This window comes from Lycium barbarum, unplaced genomic scaffold (genome assembly GCF_019175385.1).
Source record: "Lycium barbarum isolate Lr01 unplaced genomic scaffold, ASM1917538v2 unchr_scaffold_05, whole genome shotgun sequence".
NCBI lineage: Eukaryota > Viridiplantae > Streptophyta > Magnoliopsida > Solanales > Solanaceae > Lycium > Lycium barbarum.
The window spans coordinates 473,158-494,518 of record NW_026843402.1 but is presented as its reverse complement, the minus strand read 5'-3'; positions in this window follow the sequence as shown (position 1 = coordinate 494,518).

Below are 21,361 nucleotides of genomic sequence, written 5' to 3'. Positions count from 1 at the left end.
CATAGTCACTAAAATCAAAATATGTCCTTATAATCCACAAGTCGTAATTATTTCACGATTTCCAATTATACGAAAACACGGGACATAACATTCTCCCCCCCTTAAGAACATTCGTCCCCGAATGTTAAATTAATCTTATAAGGTCTTATGATCAAGGCAGGAGTGTCCCTTTTTAATGATGACATACATAATTCATTTTATCAATCAACACAACAAACTGAAAAAGAAATTAGATTACCTGCGGATGTCGGAAACAAGTGGGGATATTTCTTCTTCATCTCGTCCTCCGCCTCCCAAGTCATCTCCTCCCGATTATTATTGCGCCACAGGACTTTGACGGAGGGCACCTCTTTAGTGCGTAGTCTCCGCACCTGTCGATCCAGAATAGATATAGGCTGCTCGTCATAAGATAACTGCTCCGTCACCTGGAGATCATCTACTGGGAATATCCTGGCAGGATCACCAATACATTTCCGCAACATAGACACATGAAACACCGGGTGTACGGCCTCCAAGTCGGATGGTAAGTCTAGCTCATATGCGACCTCGCCTACCTTTCGCACGATCTGATACGGTCCAATGTACCGGGGGCTCAACTTACCCTTTTTACCGAATCTCATGACACCCTTCATGGGCGACACCTTCAGGAATACCCAGTCGCCAATCCGGAACTCTAACGGTCGACGTCGTCTATCTGCATAAGCTTTCTGTCGACTCTGAGCAGCCAATAATCGTTCTCGAATAAGCTTTACCTTATCTACAGCCTCCTGGATCACATCTGGCCCAATCAACTTAGTCTCGCCCACGTCGAACCAGCCAATAGGAGACCTGCATCTCCTGCCGTAAAGGGCCTCGTACGGAGCCATCTGAATGCTGGAGTGATAACTGTTATTATAGGCAAACTCAATAAGCGGCAAATGATCATCCCAGCTGCCTCTGAAATCAATAACGCAGGCCCGCAACATATCTTCGAGCGTCTGAATAGTGCGCTCGGCCTGCCCGTCGGACTGAGGGTGAAAAGCTGTACTGAGACTCACCTGAGTCCCTAATCCCTCCTGAAATGACCTCCAGAAATTTGCTGTAAACTGGGTACCTCGGTCAGTAATAATAGATATCGGGACTCCGTGAAGTCTGACTATCTCTCTGATATACAATCTGGCATAGTCCTCAGCCGAATAAGTAGTCCGAACCGGAAGGAAATGGGCTGATTTCGTTAGCCTGTCAACAACAACCCAGATAGAGTCGTACCTGCGTGGAGTGCGCGGTAGTCCAACAACGAAATCCATATTAATCATCTCCCATTTCCAGGCTAGAATTTCCATCTCCTGCAATAATCCACCGGGCTTCTGATGCTCGATCTTAACTTGCTGGCAGTTCGGGCACTGACTAACAAACTCAGCAATATCTTTCTTCATGCCGTCCCACCAATACAAACACCTGAGGTCCCGATACATTTTAGTGGAACCAGGATGAACAGAATACCGTGCATTATGGGCCTCGCCCATAATCTGCCGCCGTAAGCCCGCAACGTCCGGTACACAGAATCTGCCGTCATATAATAATACCCCGTCAGGCGAGATCTCAAACTGAGTCTTTGATTTACTAAGGGCCACATCTCTGTACTGAATCAAAAGAGGATCCTCAAACTGGCGCTGCTTTACCTCCTGAATAATAGATGACTCAGCAACTGGACGAACAGAAATCCCAGAATCTCCAGAATCCACCAAACGAACTCCGAGGCTGGCCAGCTGATGAATATCACGAACCAATTCTCTCTTATCAGATGGAACATCAGCCAGACTGCCCACGGACTTGCGGCTAAGCGCATCAGCTACCACATTGGCTTTCCCCGGATGGTACAGAATATCAACGTCGTAATCCTTTAGTAACTCAAGCCATCTCCGCTGCCGCAAATTTAGTTCCTTCTGTCTGAAAATATACTGGAGACTCTTATGGTCCGTATAGATATCAACATGGACCCCATATAAATAATGCCGCCAAATCTTCAGAGCATGAATCACCGCGGCCAAATCAAGATCATGAGTGGGATAGTTTTTCTCGTGCGGTCTGAGCTGCCGGGAAGCATAGGCTATGACTCGACCGTGCTGCATCAATACACATCCTATCCCAATACCAGAGGCGTCACAATAGACAACATACCCGTCAGATCCCTCTGGAAGAGCCAAAACTGGTGCTGTAATCAATCTCTCCTTCAGCATCTGAAAGCTGCGCTCGCAAGCATCTGTCCACTGGAATTTTGCTGCTTTCTGGGTAAGCCTCGTCAGTGGTGCTGAAATAGAAGAGAAATCCTCCACGAACCTGCGGTAATACCCAGCCAATCCAAGAAAACTACGCACCTCTGTCGGTGTGGTAGGCCTGGGCCAATTCTGCACAGCCTCAATCTTCTGCGTGTCAACCCGAATACCATCTGCGCCGATAATATGGCCCAAGAATGCCACAGAAGTCAACCAGAACTCACACTTAGAGAATTTAGCATATAACTTCTGCTGACGGAGGATGCCAAGTACCGTCCTCAAATGATCTGAATGCTCCTCGACTGATCGCGAGTAAATCAGGATATCATCAATAAACACAATAACAAACATATCCAGGAAAGGCCGAAATACCCGGTTCATCAGATCCATAAATACTGCTGGAGCATTAGTCAGCCCGAAAGACATAACTCTGAACTCATAATGCCCGTACCGAGTCCTGAAAGCAGTCTTCGGGATATCTGACTCCCGTACTCGCACCTGATGATAACCAGAACGCAGATCTATCTTTGAAAAGTGTCTAGCACCCTGCAGCTGGTCAAACAAGTCATCAATCCGGGGGAGGGGATATTTATTCTTAACAGTCACCTTATTCAGCTGCCGGTAGTCGATACACATCCGCAACGACCCGTCTTTCTTTCTGACAAACAGCACCGGCGCTCCCCAGGGTGATGTGCTGGGTCTAATAAAGCCCTTATCCAGCAAATCTTTCAGCTGCTCCTTCAACTCAGCTGGTGCCATTCTGTACGGAGGAATAGATATAGGCTGCGTATCCGGCATCAACTCAATAGAAAAATCAATCTCCCGCTCAGGCGGAAGGCCAGGAAGCTCGTCAGGAAAAACATCTGGAAACTCGCTGACGACCGGAACAGACTGAAGGGTAGGTACCTCCGCGGCAGTATCGTGCACACGAACCAAATGATAGATATACCCCTTCTGGATCATCTTCTTAGCCTTGAGGTATGAAATAAACTTACCCCTCGGCGATGTTGTAGATCCGAACCACTCTATGACTGGTTCTCCTGGAAACTGAAAACGGACTACCTTCTTCTGGCAGTCGACATTAGCATAACAGGAAGACAACCAGTCCATGCCCATAATGACGTCAAACTCAAGCATGTCTAACTCTATCAAATCAGCCTTAGTGCTACGATCATAAATGGTCACAGAACAATCCTTATAAATCTGCCTCGCTATAATAAAATCCCCAACTGGCGTAGCTACCTCAAATGGTTTTATAGGCTCAGACACTATCCCAATCTTACTAGCAACGAGCGGGGAAATATATGATAAAGTAGAGCCAGGGTCAATCAATGCATATACAGATCTGGAGAAAACCAGCAATGTACCTGTGACGACATTTGGCGAAGCCTCCTGATCCTGGCGGCTGGCCAAAGCATATATGCGGTTCGAGGGACCGCTAGAACCTGAAGTGCCACCGCGGCCTCGACCGTGTCCTGCCGGTGCTGAAATACCTCGCCCTCCAGGGCGTGCAACTGATGGAGCAGAAGAAGAACCGGCGGCTGACCCTGTCTGCTGAGCAGCACTACCAGAACCGCTAGCCAATGGACAATCTCTCATAAAGTGGCCCTGACCGCCACAAGAAAAACAAGCTCCCGTCGCTCGGTAACACTCCCCAGGATGTGACTTCCCGCAATGAGGACAACGGGGCCTGGGTGGTCTGGCCTGGCTGGGACCCCTGGGTACCTGTGAACCTGCCACTCTGGAGCTCTGACCGGCCCCAGACGGTCCTGTACTATCGAATCTCCGGCTACCTGACTGAGTACCCCGGCCGGAAGGAGGAAAATATCTGTCAGACTGCTGCTGCTGCTGAGGCTGTCCGCCTCGAGAATCCCCTGAATAACCCACGGATCTAGCCCTCTTGGGCGGCCTCCTGTCTCGATCTCTGCCAGCAGGATCAGATCTGCGACGGTCCTCCATACCCATCGCATAGGCCTGAAGCCGGGAAATGTCCATGTCTGCCTGCAATGACACTGCCATACAACTATCAACCAAATACCGGTCCAATCCCATAACATATCTGTGCATCCGATCGGACATATCTGCTACCACGGCCGGTGCATATCGGGCCAGAGAATCAAACTCAAGGTTATACTCGCGAACACTCCGACCCCTCTGCTGCAGACGTAAGAATCGATCAGCCCGTGCCCGCCGTAACTCTGGGGGCAAAAAGTGGCGGGTGAATGCTGTCACAAACTGATCCCAAGTGGCTGGAGGGGCACCCTCTCCTCTAGACAGCTCCCAAGTCTCGTACCAGTGGGTAGCCACATCTCGAAGCCGGTGCGAAGCCAGCTCAACTGACTCGGTCTCTGAAGCCCTGACCAAGTCCAGTGAGCGTCGCATCCCCCGAATAAAGTCGTGGGGGTCCTCGTCGGGCTTAGACCCGAAGAACTCTGGAGGGCCACATAGCAAAAACTCCCGAACTCTCAGGCTGTCCCGCCTGTCATCATCATCGTCGTCCCTCCGCCCGCGCCTGCGAGCCTGTCCTGCTACCAGTGTAGTCAACAACTGTACAGCCTCCCTCAGGGTACTATCCTCCGCCCCTGGCTGAGGGGCTGGAGTCTCAGGTGCGGGTACACGGACCTCTGGAGCTGCTGAAGGTCCTGCTCCAGGCTGTACTAGTGGGGGTGTAGCAGACCCCTCAGAATGAGGCACATCCTCAGGCAAATCATAGACACGAGCCCGGGTAGCTAGCTGTGCCTGGATAGTCTCTCCAATCCTCGCCTTGCCCTTCTGGGCCGCCGTTGCCTTCTTCGGAGGCATCACTGCAAACACGAAGGCGAGTCAGATCAAAATCATCCTAATAGCACAGCTCTATCGCACGATCTAAGATTACAAAGATGGTAACATCCTAAATGCCCTGTAGCTTCCCGTTTATAGATGTGGTGCACAACACATCGATAAACAAGACTCTACGAGACACGGCCTGTAGACATTCCGAGGACAAACCGCTTTGATACCACTTTTGTCACGACCCAGCCCCGTGGGCCGCGACTGGCACCCTACCTGGGTACCCAGACCAAATCGCATATTCATTTCCGAATCCAAACTTATTTAAGAATTTTCAAGAAGTTATATCAAACATAATTTATATCGAAAATATGTCTTAAGCGGTCATATCAAATCGAACTCAAACAAAGCGGCGGAATAGACATCGCCGGTCAAAATACAAATATATACAAAAGGGCCATTTGGGGCCATCATATCAAACAGACCGCTTTAAGACCCGAAAGCAAAATCAGACAATAAACACATAGGACCCTCGCCCCACAAAGATGACTACAGGCCTCTACGAATTCAAAACATAACATAAGGCGAGACAGGGCCCCGCCGTACCCAAACTGTCAAATATACAAAGTATATACAGAGTAGAGGAGTCTGTACCAAGAGTGGACTCCGGACCCAGTAAGAGTACTCCGAAAAGCAAGAAGTGAAGCCTACTGCGGAGGATCACCGATGTCTGCACCTGCGGGCATAAAACGCAGCCCCCGGAGAGAGGGGGTCAGTACGAAATATGTACTGAGTATGTAAAGCACGGAGTACAGAATTATAGATCAAAACCGAAAGCAAATCAAATGTCAAAGTGGGGTACAAACTGGTATGTCAGAATCTGTATCGAAATCATATACATGTATTTTATGCAAACAAAATCATGCAAACGCTTAAGAACGTGGTCGCCACTCCGACGCTGGCGCCACACACAGCATAACACCAGAAGGTTTCAAATCTCCGTACATCCCCGAACATAATCATAATCATCGGTGAGCGTATCGCATCACGAGCCATATCACAGCATAACTCCAAACGGAACCCGGCCCTATGGCGAAGCCTCGGGAACCGTAACACAGCATACGGCCGAATTGTCATAAGGCGCACGAATCAAAACCGGCCCGGGAACCGGTGAACGAAGTCATAATAAGGCACGAGCGGAGTCGTGAGCAAACAAATGCAAATTGTATTTCAAAATAGTGTTTCAAAACAAAGTAAACTCATAAATCATATCCTATTACAAAATAGTCGAATACTTAGTCGACATAAGGTTTCATTTTGCAAAACGATTCCAAAATGGTCCATATAGTTCAAAACCTGGATTAGTGCATCGAATAGTCCAAACATACCCCGTGGAAGGATGTTCCAAAGATCAGAAGTGGTACGCTCAACTCTATTCTCAAAGATGGCCCGAAGGGCAAATCGGGCATTTTGGGGTAGCGGACCCACCTCGAGTCGAAGTGAGGTGGCGAACATATTTTTTTTACGAGCAGTAATATGCCAAGGGTCATACATAATCATTTCTAGGTTACCCGACCACATTTCGATAGGTTTCGGACGAATAATGGCATTCTAGCCAAAAGGGAGCCTTTAGGCTTCAATCGAATTGAATGAATAGTAAATTTCCTGTGGATCGGGTTTCGAGGAGCAGAAATGCTCCGGAAGGTCTCATATTCAACTAACACACTAAGATATGCCAAATAAAGAATTGGGAAGCTTTACATACCTCACAGACGTCGTATGCTCTTCCAAAAGTCCAGTCCCGTTTCGTCAAAAATCTGCAAATGGTCAAAGTTACCAATTGAGATTCTTAGGCTCAAAAATGCCTTTAACTCCATATTTGCCTACCGAAATTTCGGCAGCATTTCCCCTATAAATCTAACATCCCCGAGGCGTAGCTCGGCTCAAATTAACTGTTATGTCCCGTATTTTCGTATAGTTGGAAATCGAGAAATAACTACGATTGGTGAGTTATAAGGAAATATTTTGATTTTTGTGAATATGACTATGTTGGTTATGGAATCATTAATGTCAAGACCTCGGGGAAGGCCGAGGGTAAATTTGAAATTTCGGAAATTAGTTTCGGGAATTACAAAACGGGACTTTTATGAATTGGGCCAAGAAAATATAAAGCAAAATTGAGGCCCAAAAATCTTCAAGTGGCCGGCCAAGGGAGCAAGGTCCAAGCCCATTTTATTAAGGTCATGTGCTATGCACATGACCTATAAGTGGATATATATCATGTTTGGTTCTTAGAATTATCAAGAACAAGAATAAAAATTGAAGAACTCCACAAAAAAAGGGCTCTCGGCCGTGACTAAGAAAAGAGAAAGAAAAAATTTCTCCAAGCCTTGTTTGTGATCCAAAAATCCTAATCTCTACATAGTTGTGAAGTACTCAAGGCCCTCTTCAACGGGGTATAATTAGTTTGGCACAAGGACTACGTTTACGACAAGTCGGGTTTTCAAGAAAAGGTAAGAATTTTGCCCCTTTAATGTTATAGAATTGATATGAATATGCTAAGGATTGGAAATAGACGAGAATCCCGTAACTTGGATGTAAATAGAAAGTCGTGGGTGTGTGTGTATGTGGTGTGTTGGCCGTGGGCCATAGGGAGGAGAAAATGATGTGAATTGATCTTGTTTAGTTGGTATAATGTGTTGTTGTGATTCTTATGTCGTAAATGATTGATTGATGAATTAAATTGGCGTTGGAAAATGATTTTGGATATTATCGGAAAGCGTATACCTTCGGTATCATTATGTATATCATTGTATATTTAGGGTGCTAGAGACTTTAAATATGAATTTATAATGATGTTAATGAATTCGGAATGAAACGACGTGAGTTAGAATGTGCGTCGTGAATTTTTGATGTTTTTGAAGAATTATGGAAAGTAATGGATTTTGAGGCAATTTCGTGTATGGCTTGGATTGTATTTAGGATGTGATTGTATAAGTTTGAATGAGGAAATGAATACAATTATGTAGATATAGAGTTGGAGTTTTGGAAGTTTGAATGAAGGTTGCCAACTTAAGTAATAAAGTTGAACTTTGAACCTAGAGTGGTTTGATTATTGCTTGTGTTGTTTGTTGATGTGTGGGCTGTTGTTATTGATATATTTTGAGCCGAGCTAAGTCTCGGGGATGTTAGATTTATAGGGGAAATGCTGCCGAAATTTCGGTAGGCGAAAATGGAGTTAAAGGCATTTTTAAGCCTAAGAATCTCAATTGGTAACTTTGACCATTTGCAGATTTTAGACGAAACGGGATTGGACTTTTGGGAGAGCATACGACGTCTGTGAGGTATGTAAAGCTTCCCACTCCTTCGTTTGGCATATCTTAGTATGATAGGCGAATCTGAGAACTTCCGGAGCATTTCTGCTCCTCGAAACCCGATCCACAGAAAAGTTACTATTCATTCAATTCAATTGAAGCCTAAGGGCTCTATTTTGGCTAGAATGCCACCACTCGTCCGAAACCTATCGAAATGTGGTCGGGTAACTTAGAAATGATTATGTATGACCCTTTGGCCTATAAATGTTTGAAAAATATGTTCGCCACCTCAATTTGACTCGAGGTGGGCCCGCTAACTCCGAGACGCCCCATTTGTCTTATTGGGCTGTCCCTTTGGAGTAAAGTTTGAAAAGATACTTTCGATTTTGGAAATTTCTCCTACGGGATATGGTTTGAACATTTCGATGCGCTAAGTTACATTTTGAGCTATACGTACTATTTTGGAAATGTTTTGTGAAATGAAGCCTTATATCGACTAAGTATGCGATTATTTTGTATTATGAAATGATTTATGAGATTACTATGTTTTGAAAGACTATTTTGAAATACGATTTGCATTGTCTGCTCACGACTCCGCTCGTGCCTTGTTATGACTTCGTTCACCGGTTCCCGGGCCGGTTTTGATTCGTGCGCTTTATGGTAATTCGGCTGTATGCTGTGTTACGGTTCCCGAGGCTTCGCCATAGGGCCGGGTTCCGTTTGGAGTTATGCTGTGATATGGCTCGTGATGCGATACGCTCACCTATGTTTGTGGTTGTGTTCGGGGATGTACGGAGATTTGAAACCTTCTGGTGTTATGCTGTGTGTGGCGCCAGCATCGGAGTGGCGACCACGTTCTTGAGCGTTGCATGATTTTCGCCTGCATTATGTATATGTATATGATTTGATACGGATTTTTACACTCCGGTTTGTACTCCACTTTGTCTTTTGATTTGCTTCCGGTTTTGATCCATAATTCTGTACTCCGTGCTTTACATACTCAGTACATATTTCGTACTGACCCCCCTTTCTTCGGGGGCTGCGTTTTATGCCCGCAGGTGCAGATATCGGTGACCCTCCATAGTAGGCTTCGTTTCTCGCTATTCCGGAGTACTTCTCTTTGACCCGGAGTCCACTTTGGTACAGACTCCTTTTGCTTTGTGTATATATTCGGTATATTGGACTATTTGGGTACGGCGGGGCCTGTCTCGCCATATGTCTTTGTTTTGAATTCGTAGAGGCCTGTAGTCATATATGTGGGGTGAGGGTCCTGTATGTGTTGGCTTGATTTTGTTTTCTGGTCTTAAAGCGGTCTGTTTGTTATGACGGCCCCAAATGGCCCTTATGCTTATGTTTGCACATTTGACCGGCGATGTCTATTCCGCCGCTCAGTTTGTATTTGATATGACATTTGGATTTGTGCGACCGCTTAAGACATATTTTGATATAACTATGTTTGATACGATTTTGTAAAATTCTGAAATAAGTTTGGAGTTGGTATCGAATATGCGATTTGGTCTGGGTACCCAGGTAGGGTGCCAGTCGCGGCCCACGGGGCTGGGTCATGACAAAAGTGGTATCAGAGCAGTTTGTCCTCGGATTGTCTACAGGCCGTGTCTCGTAGAGTCTTGTTTATCGATGTGTTGTGCACCACATCTATAAACAGGAAACTACAGGGCATTTAGGATGTTATTTTTTTGGAATCTTAGATCGTGCGATAGAGCCAGCTGTAGGAAATGAACTTCTTCTTTTTCTAACCCTTGATTGCAGCTGGAGAGCGGTATCGACGTAAGACAATGACTGCTGATATTGGAAGCTATACAATAATCTGGTAAGAAATGTTACGAAAGACGTATGTTGGGTAAGGTATTCTGAAGTACGATTAAAACATCAAGTCGAGCAGCGAAAAGAGAAATAAATATGAAAAGTGTAGCTGGTGCAGTCGAGCTGGGCATGTGAGGTAAGCCTTGGCATATTTATATTCTTGTTTGAAAGTGTTAGCCCGTGTGGCTATGAGGTGATATGATGTGATATGTATGTACGTATATGTGGTGGCCCTGTGAGGCCTGGTTGGTATTTCCTGCGTATAGGTTTTGGGATAGTAAGAAATATAGAAGAACCTCTGCCCAAATATTTCTAGAAATACGAAAAGGGAAATGGGATATAAATCCTTAACCTGTCTTGAAGGTCGATACCATTATGATAAACCTATTATGGTGGATTAAAAGGTACCCTCCATGTTATTTGTAAGGAGCATTACCCTTAGCGGGAAACAATTTTATCTCAACAAAATATACGAGTAGTAGATTCGCAAGTTATTTGGAGGGACCAGAAATGTGTTCTAACCCCATTTTGTTTTAGCACAACCCACGTGAAGGGCAAGAATGTTCGACGATTAAGGTTCCTCAAATTGAAAGAATACAAAACGTAACAAGCAGTTGAGAATTGAGCGGTTTGCTCTCGGCTTAAGTATATAGATATGTATAACCGTGGGGGTAATTATGTGAATTAGGCATTTGATGATTTCGCGAAGTTCGTCGAACTCTAGTCTTCTTTTGCTGATGGTTGGAAGATACCTTACAGTAACATTCTGTCAGTTTTCCCTCGATTATTTAGAGATGGAATTTGTAGAATACGAATTTAGACTTGTGGGCTGTCTGAAAGTACATATGTATGCATGGAGGTATATGTTGAGGATTTACAAGTGACGACACGGTAATCACCAAGTCAGAAAAGTAATAGAATTCTCGTAGGCCGGGGTGGGACCCGCTACGGGGACGTTTTGAAAGGTTGTTAAGACCCCGATTTGTCTTAAATTACGTGACAAAGGTCGTGAGTGGCGATCGACGAAATTATATTAGCCCTAACGCGTCAAAATGCGTGAAAGTTTCGGGGTTAAGCGTGCTCAAGCCAGACCAATTCTGGGATGGGTGACCCCCCTGGGAAGTAATGCAAAATTTTGCACAAGTATAAGTATGCTAGATATAAATGAAATTTGGGGTAATCTAAAGGAAAAGAGAATGTGTGGAGTAATTAGTGCCCTTACAGGAGTCGCGCAGAACGAGGCAGACTAAATGGGCAAAAAGAAAAGGTATAACATCGCTCGGGAAATTGAGCGAATTTGAACGACAGTCAGAGACGTTCGTCAGTAAGGTATGGGTAAATATATCCATATGTGTGTATGTGTATGTGTGTGTGTATGATTCTCGTTTGGTGCCCATGTGGGATAAGAGCCGAGTCCCGGCAACCAAAGTTGTGATAGACGAAAGGTTTTACTAAACCGAATACTTGAAGTGAAGCGGGGACGACGATCCGAATGTTGTCAAGGGATAGAAAATCCCCAATTGCATTATAACTTAGTTTGGGACGACGATGTCTGAAAGAGGAAGTGAGTATGGAGGGTAGGAAAGATGAAAGATAATCAGTGTGAATAAGTGGGATATTTGAAAGAGTTGATACGCGAGACGCAAGACAATTTGTGTGACAGCTTGGCGAACAAGTTTACAAATAAAAGGAAATTTTTTCATGAATCATTGGAGCCTTAATAAGAGTGATCTGATCCTAATTCGGATTCTATCTGCTATACTTCTGCACTCCCGATTTTGATAAGGCTCTGTCTATTGCGCCTCTATGCTTCTGGCCTCGATTGTGTTCCCATTTGATAAACTTTGGTACATCTGGTTCTGAATTTAATTTTGGTTGAAATACCTCTGCATGATTAGCTCTGATTGCGAATCCGTCTGACACATCTCTGTATGTTTGACTCTGGATGCGAACCTGTGTGATATAATTCTGTACGTCTGATTCCGGTTTCGATTCTGTCCGATCTTATTCCGTACGTCTGACCCCGATTGTGAATCTGTCTGATAAATCTTCGGTGTGTTCGTATGTGGATCTGTTTTGCCTTCTTAAGCGGCCCGTATGCTACTATGGCCAAGACGGCCCATGAGTTTGTACGTGTGCGATGTATATTCCGCCACCTTTATGATTTTGATATGACTGTTCTGCACGGGCGACTGCTTAAGATGAGCGTTCGATTAATGTTGGTGTGACGTCTGTTGTAACTTTCAGTTTGAACAACGTAGGTTAAGTTTGAATGAGTCTGAATACGATGATCTAGTTGTGAGTTCGTTTGGGGTGACAGAATATTCCCGTATGCTTGATTCTGATTACGAATTCGCTTAATACGCCTTTGTACGTCTGACTCCGACCTCAGATTTGTCTGACATACTTTTGTACTTCTGATTGTGACCATGAAACCGTCCGCCATAGGCGAGTACGTCTGCCTCCGATTACGAGTTCGTTCGATATGCTTGTAGGCGTCCGGTCCTAGTTCTGAATCCGTTGATGTGGAGTGTTGGGTATGATTCTGGATTCGTTGGTGTGAACTTTCTGGTATGAGGTGATTTTGAATCCGTTGGTGTGAGGTGTCCGGTATGAAGTGGGATTACGATAATGTGGTAGAGAACTCAGTAGTGTGATAAGGAATGACATTAGCTATGATGTCTGGAAAGCGTTTGTCCGTTACAGAAGATAGCGTGTGGCCCTTAATAAAACAAAGACTCAGTTTGAAATCTCGCCTGAAGGAGTATTATTATATGACGACAGATTCTGTGTACCGGACGTTGCGGGCTTACGACAGCAGATTATGGGCGAGGCACATGAGGCACGGTATTCTGTTCATCCTGGTTCCACTAAGATGTATGGTGATCTCAGGTGTTTGTATTGGTGGGACGGCATGAAGAAAGATATTGCCGAGTTTGTTAGTCAGTGCCCGAACTGCCAGTAAGTTAAGATTGAGCATCAAAAGCCCGGTGGATTGTTACAGGAGATGGAAATTCCAGCCTGGAAATGGGAGATGATTAATATGGACTCCATTGTTGGGTTGCCGCGTACTCTACGCAGGTATGACTCTATTTGGGTTATTGTGGACAGGCTGACGAAATCAGCCCATTTCCTTCCGGACCGGACTACTTATTCGGCTGAGGACTAGGCCAGATTATATATCAGAGGGATAGTCAGACTTCACGGAGTCCCTGTATTATTACTGACGGAGGTGCCCAGTTTACAGATAATTTCTGGAGGTCATTTCAGGAGGGATTAGGGACTCAGGTGAGCCTCAGTACAGCTTTCCATCCTCAGACCGACGGGCAGGCCGAGCGCACTATTCAGACGCGCGAGGATATGTTGCGGGCCTTCGTTATTGATTTCAGGGGCAGCTGGGATGATCACTTGCCGCTTATAGAGTTTGCTTACAATAACAATTATCACTCCAGCATTCAGATGGCCCCGTACGAGGCCCTTTATGGTAGGAGATGCAGATCTCCTATTGATTGGTTCGACGTCGGCGAGACTAAGTTGATTGGGCCAAACGTGATCCAGGAAGCTGTAGATAAAGGGAAGCCTATTCGGGAGCGACTATTAGCTGCTCAGAGTCGACAGAAAGCTTATGCTGATAGACGACGTCGACCGTAGAGTTCCAGATTGGCGACTGGGTATTCCTGAAGGTGTCGCCCATGAAGGGCGTTATGAGATTTGGCAAGAAGGGTAAGTTGAGTCCGCGGTACATCTGGCCATACCAGATTGTTCGGAGGATAGGCGCGGTTGCCTACGAGCTAGACTTGTCATCCGATTTGGAGGCCGTGCACTCGGTGTTTCATGTGTCTATGCTGCGGAAGTGTATTGGTGACCCTTCCAGGATATTCCCAGTAGATGATCTTCAGGTGACGGAGCAGTTGTCTTATGACGAGCAACCTGTATCTATTTTGGATCGTCAGGTGAGGAGATTGCGCACTAAGGAGGTGCCTTCTGTCAAAGTTCTATGGCGCAATATTAACCGGGAAGAGATGACTTGGGAGGCGGAGGATGAGATGAAGAAGCGATTCCCCCGTTTATTCCCTATGCCTCTTGTAATCTAAACTTTTGAATTTGTTGTATTAATGAACGGATGGACCATGTGTGCTATGAATAGGAATGGTTTTCCCGTCATGTTTGTGAGCCTTCATAAGAGTTATTTAACATTCGGGGACGAATGTTCTTAAGGGGGGGAGAATGTTATGTCCCGTATTTTCGTATAGTTGGAAATCGAGAAATAACTACGATTGGTGAGTTATAAGGAAATATTTTGATTTTTGTGAATATGACTATGTTGGTTATGGAATCATTAATGTCAAGACCTCGGGGAAGGCCGAGGGTAAATTTGAAATTTCGGAAATTAGTTTCGGGAATTACAAAACGGGACTTTTATGAATTGGGCCAAGAAAATATAAAGCAAAATTGAGGCCCAAAAATCTTCAAGTGGCCGGCCAAGGGAGCAAGGTCCAAGCCCATTTTATTAAGGTCATGTGCTATGCACATGACCTATAAGTGGATATATATCATGTTTGGTTCTTAGAATTATCAAGAACAAGAATAAAAATTGAAGAACTCCACAAAAAAAGGGCTCTCGGCCGTGACTAAGAAAAGAGAAAGAAAAAATTTCTCCAAGCCTTGTTTGTGATCCAAAAATCCTAATCTCTACATAGTTGTGAAGTACTCAAGGCCCTCTTCAACGGGGTATAATTAGTTTGGCACAAGGACTACGTTTACGACAAGTCGGGTTTTCAAGAAAAGGTAAGAATTTTGCCCCTTTAATGTTATAGAATTGATATGAATATGCTAAGGATTGGAAATAGACGAGAATCCCGTAACTTGGATGTAAATAGAAAGTCGTGGGTGTGTGTGTATGTGGTGTGTTGGCCGTGGGCCATAGGGAGGAGAAAATGATGTGAATTGATCTTGTTTAGTTGGTATAATGTGTTGTTGTGATTCTTATGTCGTAAATGATTGATTGATGAATTAAATTGGCGTTGGAAAATGATTTTGGATATTATCGGAAAGCGTATACCTTCGGTATCATTATGTATATCATTGTATATTTAGGGTGCTAGAGACTTTAAATATGAATTTATAATGATGTTAATGAATTCGGAATGAAACGACGTGAGTTAGAATGTGCGTCGTGAATTTTTGATGTTTTTGAAGAATTATGGAAAGTAATGGATTTTGAGGCAATTTCGTGTATGGCTTGGATTGTATTTAGGATGTGATTGTATAAGTTTGAATGAGGAAATGAATACAATTATGTAGATATAGAGTTGGAGTTTTGGAAGTTTGAATGAAGGTTGCCAACTTAAGTAATAAAGTTGAACTTTGAACCTAGAGTGGTTTGATTATTGCTTGTGTTGTTTGTTGATGTGTGGGCTGTTGTTATTGATATATTTTGAGCCGAGCTAAGTCTCGGGGATGTTAGATTTATAGGGGAAATGCTGCCGAAATTTCGGTAGGCGAAAATGGAGTTAAAGGCATTTTTAAGCCTAAGAATCTCAATTGGTAACTTTGACCATTTGCAGATTTTAGACGAAACGGGATTGGACTTTTGGGAGAGCATACGACGTCTGTGAGGTATGTAAAGCTTCCCACTCCTTCGTTTGGCATATCTTAGTATGATAGGCGAATCTGAGAACTTCCGGAGCATTTCTGCTCCTCGAAACCCGATCCACAGAAAAGTTACTATTCATTCAATTCAATTGAAGCCTAAGGGCTCTATTTTGGCTAGAATGCCACCACTCGTCCGAAACCTATCGAAATGTGGTCGGGTAACTTAGAAATGATTATGTATGACCCTTTGGCCTATAAATGTTTGAAAAATATGTTCGCCACCTCAATTTGACTCGAGGTGGGCCCGCTAACTCCGAGACGCCCCATTTGTCTTATTGGGCTGTCCCTTTGGAGTAAAGTTTGAAAAGATACTTTCGATTTTGGAAATTTCTCCTACGGGATATGGTTTGAACATTTCGATGCGCTAAGTTACATTTTGAGCTATACGTACTATTTTGGAAATGTTTTGTGAAATGAAGCCTTATATCGACTAAGTATGCGATTATTTTGTATTATGAAATGATTTATGAGATTACTATGTTTTGAAAGACTATTTTGAAATACGATTTGCATTGTCTGCTCACGACTCCGCTCGTGCCTTGTTATGACTTCGTTCACCGGTTCCCGGGCCGGTTTTGATTCGTGCGCTTTATGGTAATTCGGCTGTATGCTGTGTTACGGTTCCCGAGGCTTCGCCATAGGGCCGGGTTCCGTTTGGAGTTATGCTGTGATATGGCTCGTGATGCGATACGCTCACCTATGTTTGTGGTTGTGTTCGGGGATGTACGGAGATTTGAAACCTTCTGGTGTTATGCTGTGTGTGGCGCCAGCATCGGAGTGGCGACCACGTTCTTGAGCGTTGCATGATTTTCGCCTGCATTATGTATATGTATATGATTTGATACGGATTTTTACACTCCGGTTTGTACTCCACTTTGTCTTTTGATTTGCTTCCGGTTTTGATCCATAATTCTGTACTCCGTGCTTTACATACTCAGTACATATTTCGTACTGACCCCCCTTTCTTCGGGGGCTGCGTTTTATGCCCGCAGGTGCAGATATCGGTGACCCTCCATAGTAGGCTTCGTTTCTCGCTATTCCGGAGTACTTCTCTTTGACCCGGAGTCCACTTTGGTACAGACTCCTTTTGCTTTGTGTATATATTCGGTATATTGGACTATTTGGGTACGGCGGGGCCTGTCTCGCCATATGTCTTTGTTTTGAATTCGTAGAGGCCTGTAGTCATATATGTGGGGTGAGGGTCCTGTATGTGTTGGCTTGATTTTGTTTTCTGGTCTTAAAGCGGTCTGTTTGTTATGACGGCCCCAAATGGCCCTTATGCTTATGTTTGCACATTTGACCGGCGATGTCTATTCCGCCGCTCAGTTTGTATTTGATATGACATTTGGATTTGTGCGACCGCTTAAGACATATTTTGATATAACTATGTTTGATACGATTTTGTAAAATTCTGAAATAAGTTTGGAGTTGGTATCGAATATGCGATTTGGTCTGGGTACCCAGGTAGGGTGCCAGTCGCGGCCCACGGGGCTGGGTCATGACATTAACCAACCACAACAGCCCACACATCAACCAAACAATGTAAACAACAATCAATTCACTCTAGCTTCAAAGTCCTACATGATTTCTTAAGTTGGCAACTTTCCATTCAAACTTTCAAAATTCCAATTCTATATCTACCTATTTGTATTCATTCCCACATTCAAACTTATACAACCACATTCTCATTACAATTCAAACCATACACGAAATTGCACCAAAATCCATTAGTTCCATAATTCTTCAAAACATTAAAATTCACGACGAACATTCTAACTAACGTCGTTTCAATCCGAATTCGTCAACATCGATATAGATTCATATCTAAAGTCTATAGCACCCCAAAATATACATTGATATACATAAGAATACCAAGGATATACACTTTCCGATAATATCCGAATTCGTTTTCCACCGCCAATTTAATTCAACAATCAATCAATTACGATCTAAGGGACACAACAACACATTATGCCAACTTAAACAAGATCAATTCAAACCATTTCTTTCCTTCCATAACTCACGGCCAAACACACTACACACACACACCCACGACTTTCTATTTAAATTAAAATTACGGGATCTCCATCTACTTCCAATGTTTAACACATTCACATCAATTCTATAACATAAAAGGGGCAAAATTCTTACCTTTCCTTGAAAACCCGACTTGTCGAAAACGTCGTCCTCGTGCCAAACTATTTATACCACGTCGGAGAGCGTCTTGAGTACTTCACAAATATGTAGCAACCAAGATTTTTGGATTACACACAAGCTTGGATTTTTTTTATTTTTTTTTTCCTCTTTAGGTTCGGCCGAAGCCCTTCTTTGGGGTGTTCTTGATTTATGATTTGTTTCTTGGATATTTCTAAGTGTTCACTAGTATATATCCTTTTAGGGGTCATGTGCATAGCACATGACCCTTTTAAAATGGCTTGGGCCTAAAGACATGGCCGGCCCCCTTTATTCTTTTTGGGCTTCATTTGAGTTGTAATTTCTTTGGCCCAATTCTTGAAATGCCCCGTTTTGTAATTCCCGAAACTAATTTCTGAAATTCCAAATTTATCCTCGGCCTACCCCGAGGTCTTAACATTAATAATTCCATAACCAACATAGTCATATTCACTAAAATCAAAATATGTCCTTATAATCCACAAGTCGTAATTATTTCACGATTTCCAATTATACGAAAACACGGGACATAACAATGTTCCTCGGCACTAACATTTATGGATCGGTCCGTACGTTCCTCGGCACTAACTTGTATGGATCGGGCCGTAGGTTCCTCAGCACTAATATTAATGGATCGGTCCATACATTCCTCGGCACTAACTTTATGGATCGGGCCGTACGTTCCTCGGCACTAACTTATATGGATCGGGCCGTACGTTCTTCGGCACTAACTTACATGGATCGGGCCGTAGGTTCCTCGGCCTTAATATTTATGGATCGGTCCATACGTTCCACGACACTATCTTAAATTAATCGTGTCGTACGTTCCTCGGTACTTCCTTATATGGATCGGGTCGTACGTTCCTCGGCACTAACTTATATGGATCGGGCCGTAGGTTCCTCGGCACTAACATTTATGGATCGGGCCATACGTTCCTCGGCATTAACTTATATGTATCGAGTCGTACGTTCCTCGGCACTAACTTATATGGATCGGGCCGTACGTTCCTCGGCACTAATATTTGTGGATCGGTCCATACGTTCCTCGGCACTATCTTATATGAATCGGGTCGTACGTTCCTCGGCCTTAACTTATATGGATCGGCCCGAACGTTCCTCGGCGCTAACTTATATAGATCGGGTCGTGCTTTCCTCGGCATTAACTTATATGTATCGAGTCGTACGTTCCTCGGCACTAACTTATATGGATCGGGCCGTACGTTCCTCGGCACTAATATTTGTGGATCGGTCCATACGTTCCTCGGCACTATCTTATATGAATCGGGTCGTACGTTCCTCGGCCTTAACTTATATGGATCGGCCCGAACGTTCCTCGGCGCTAACTTATATAGATCGGGTCGTGGTTTCCTCGGCTTTAACTTATATGGATCGGCCCGTACGTTCCTCGGCGCTAACTTATATAGATCGGGTCGTGCTTTCCTCGGCACTAACTTGTATGGATCGGCCCGTACATTCCTCGGCACTAACTTATATAGATCGGGCCGTATGTTCCTCGGCACCAACTTATATGAATCGGGCCGTACGTTCCTCGGCACTAACTTATATGGATCGGGCCGTATGTTCCTCGGCATTAACTTATTAGATCGAGCCGTACGTTCCTCGGCATTAACTTATATGTATCGGGTCGTACGTTCCTCGGCACTAACTTATATGGATCGGGCCGTACGTTCCTCGGCACTAATATTTATGGATCGGGCCATAGGTTCCTCGGCATTAACTTATATGTATCGGGTGGTACGTTCCTCGGCCCTATCTTATATGGATCGGGCCGTAGGTTCCTCGGCACTAATATTTATGGATCGGTCCATACGTTCCTCGGCACTATCTTATATGAATCGGGTCGTACGTTCTTCGGTACTTACTTATATGGATCGGGTCATACGTTCCTCGGCACCAACTTATATGGATCGGGCCGTAGGTTCCTCGGCACTAATATTTATGGATTGCGCCATACGTTCCTCGGCACTATCTTATATGAATCGGGTCGTACGTTCCTCGGCACTTACCTATATCGATCGGGTCGTAGCTTCCTCGGCACTAATATTTATGGATCGGGCCATACGTTCCTCGACATTAACTTATATGTATCGGGTGGTACGTTCCTCGGCCCTAACTTATATGGATCGGCCCGTACGTTCCTCGGCGCTAACTTATATAGATCGGGTCGTGGTTTCCTCGGCACTAACATATATGGATCGGGTGGTACGTTCCTCGGCACTAACTTATATGGATCGGGCCGTACGTTCCTCGGCACTAACTTATATGGATCGGGTCGTACGTTCCTCGGCACTTACTTATATGGATCGGGTTGTATGTTCCTCGGCACTAACATTTATGGATCGGGTTGTACATTCCTAAGCACTAACATTTATGGATCGGGCGATACGTTCCTCGACAAAAACATTTATGGATCGGCCCGTACGTCCCTCGGCACTAACTTATATAGATCGGGCCGTATGTTCCTCGGCACTAACATTTATGGATCGGTCCGTACGTTCCTCGGCAATAACTTGTATGGATCGGGCCGTAGGTTCCTCAGCACTAATATTAATGGATCGGTCCATACATTCCTCGGCACTAACTTTATGGATCGGGTCGTACGTTCCTCGGCACTAACTTATATGGATCGGGCCGTACGTTCCTCGGCACTAACTTATATGGATCGGGCCGTACGTTCTTCGGCACTAACTTACATGGATCGGGTCGTAGGTTCCTCGGCCTTAATATTTATGGATCGGTCCATACGTTCCACGACACTATCTTAAATTAATCGGGTCGTACGTTCCTCGGTACTTCCTTATATGGATCGGGTCGTACGTTCCACGGCACTAACTTATATGGATCAGGCCGTAGGTTCCTCGGCACTAACATTTATGGATCGGGCCATACGTTCCTCGGCATTAACTTATATGTATCGGGTCGTACGTTCCTCGGCACTAACTTATATGGATCGGGCCGTACGTTCCTCGGCACTAATATTTGTGGATCGGTCCATACGTTCCTCGGCACTATCTTATATGAATCGGGTCGTACGTTCCTCGGCCTTAACTTATATGGATCGGCCCGAACGTTCCTCGGCGCTAACTTATATAGATCGGGTCGTGCTTTCCTCGGCCCTAACTTATTTGGATCGGCCCGTACGTTCCTCGGCATTAACTTATATGTATCTAGTCGTACGTTCCTCGGCACTAACTTATATGGATCGGGCCGTACGTTCCTCGGCACTAATATTTGTGGATCGGTCCATACGTTCCTCGGTACTATCTTATATGAATCGGGTCGTACGTTCCTCGGCCTTAACTTATATGGATCGGCCCGAACGTTCCTCGGCGCTAACTTATATAGATCGGG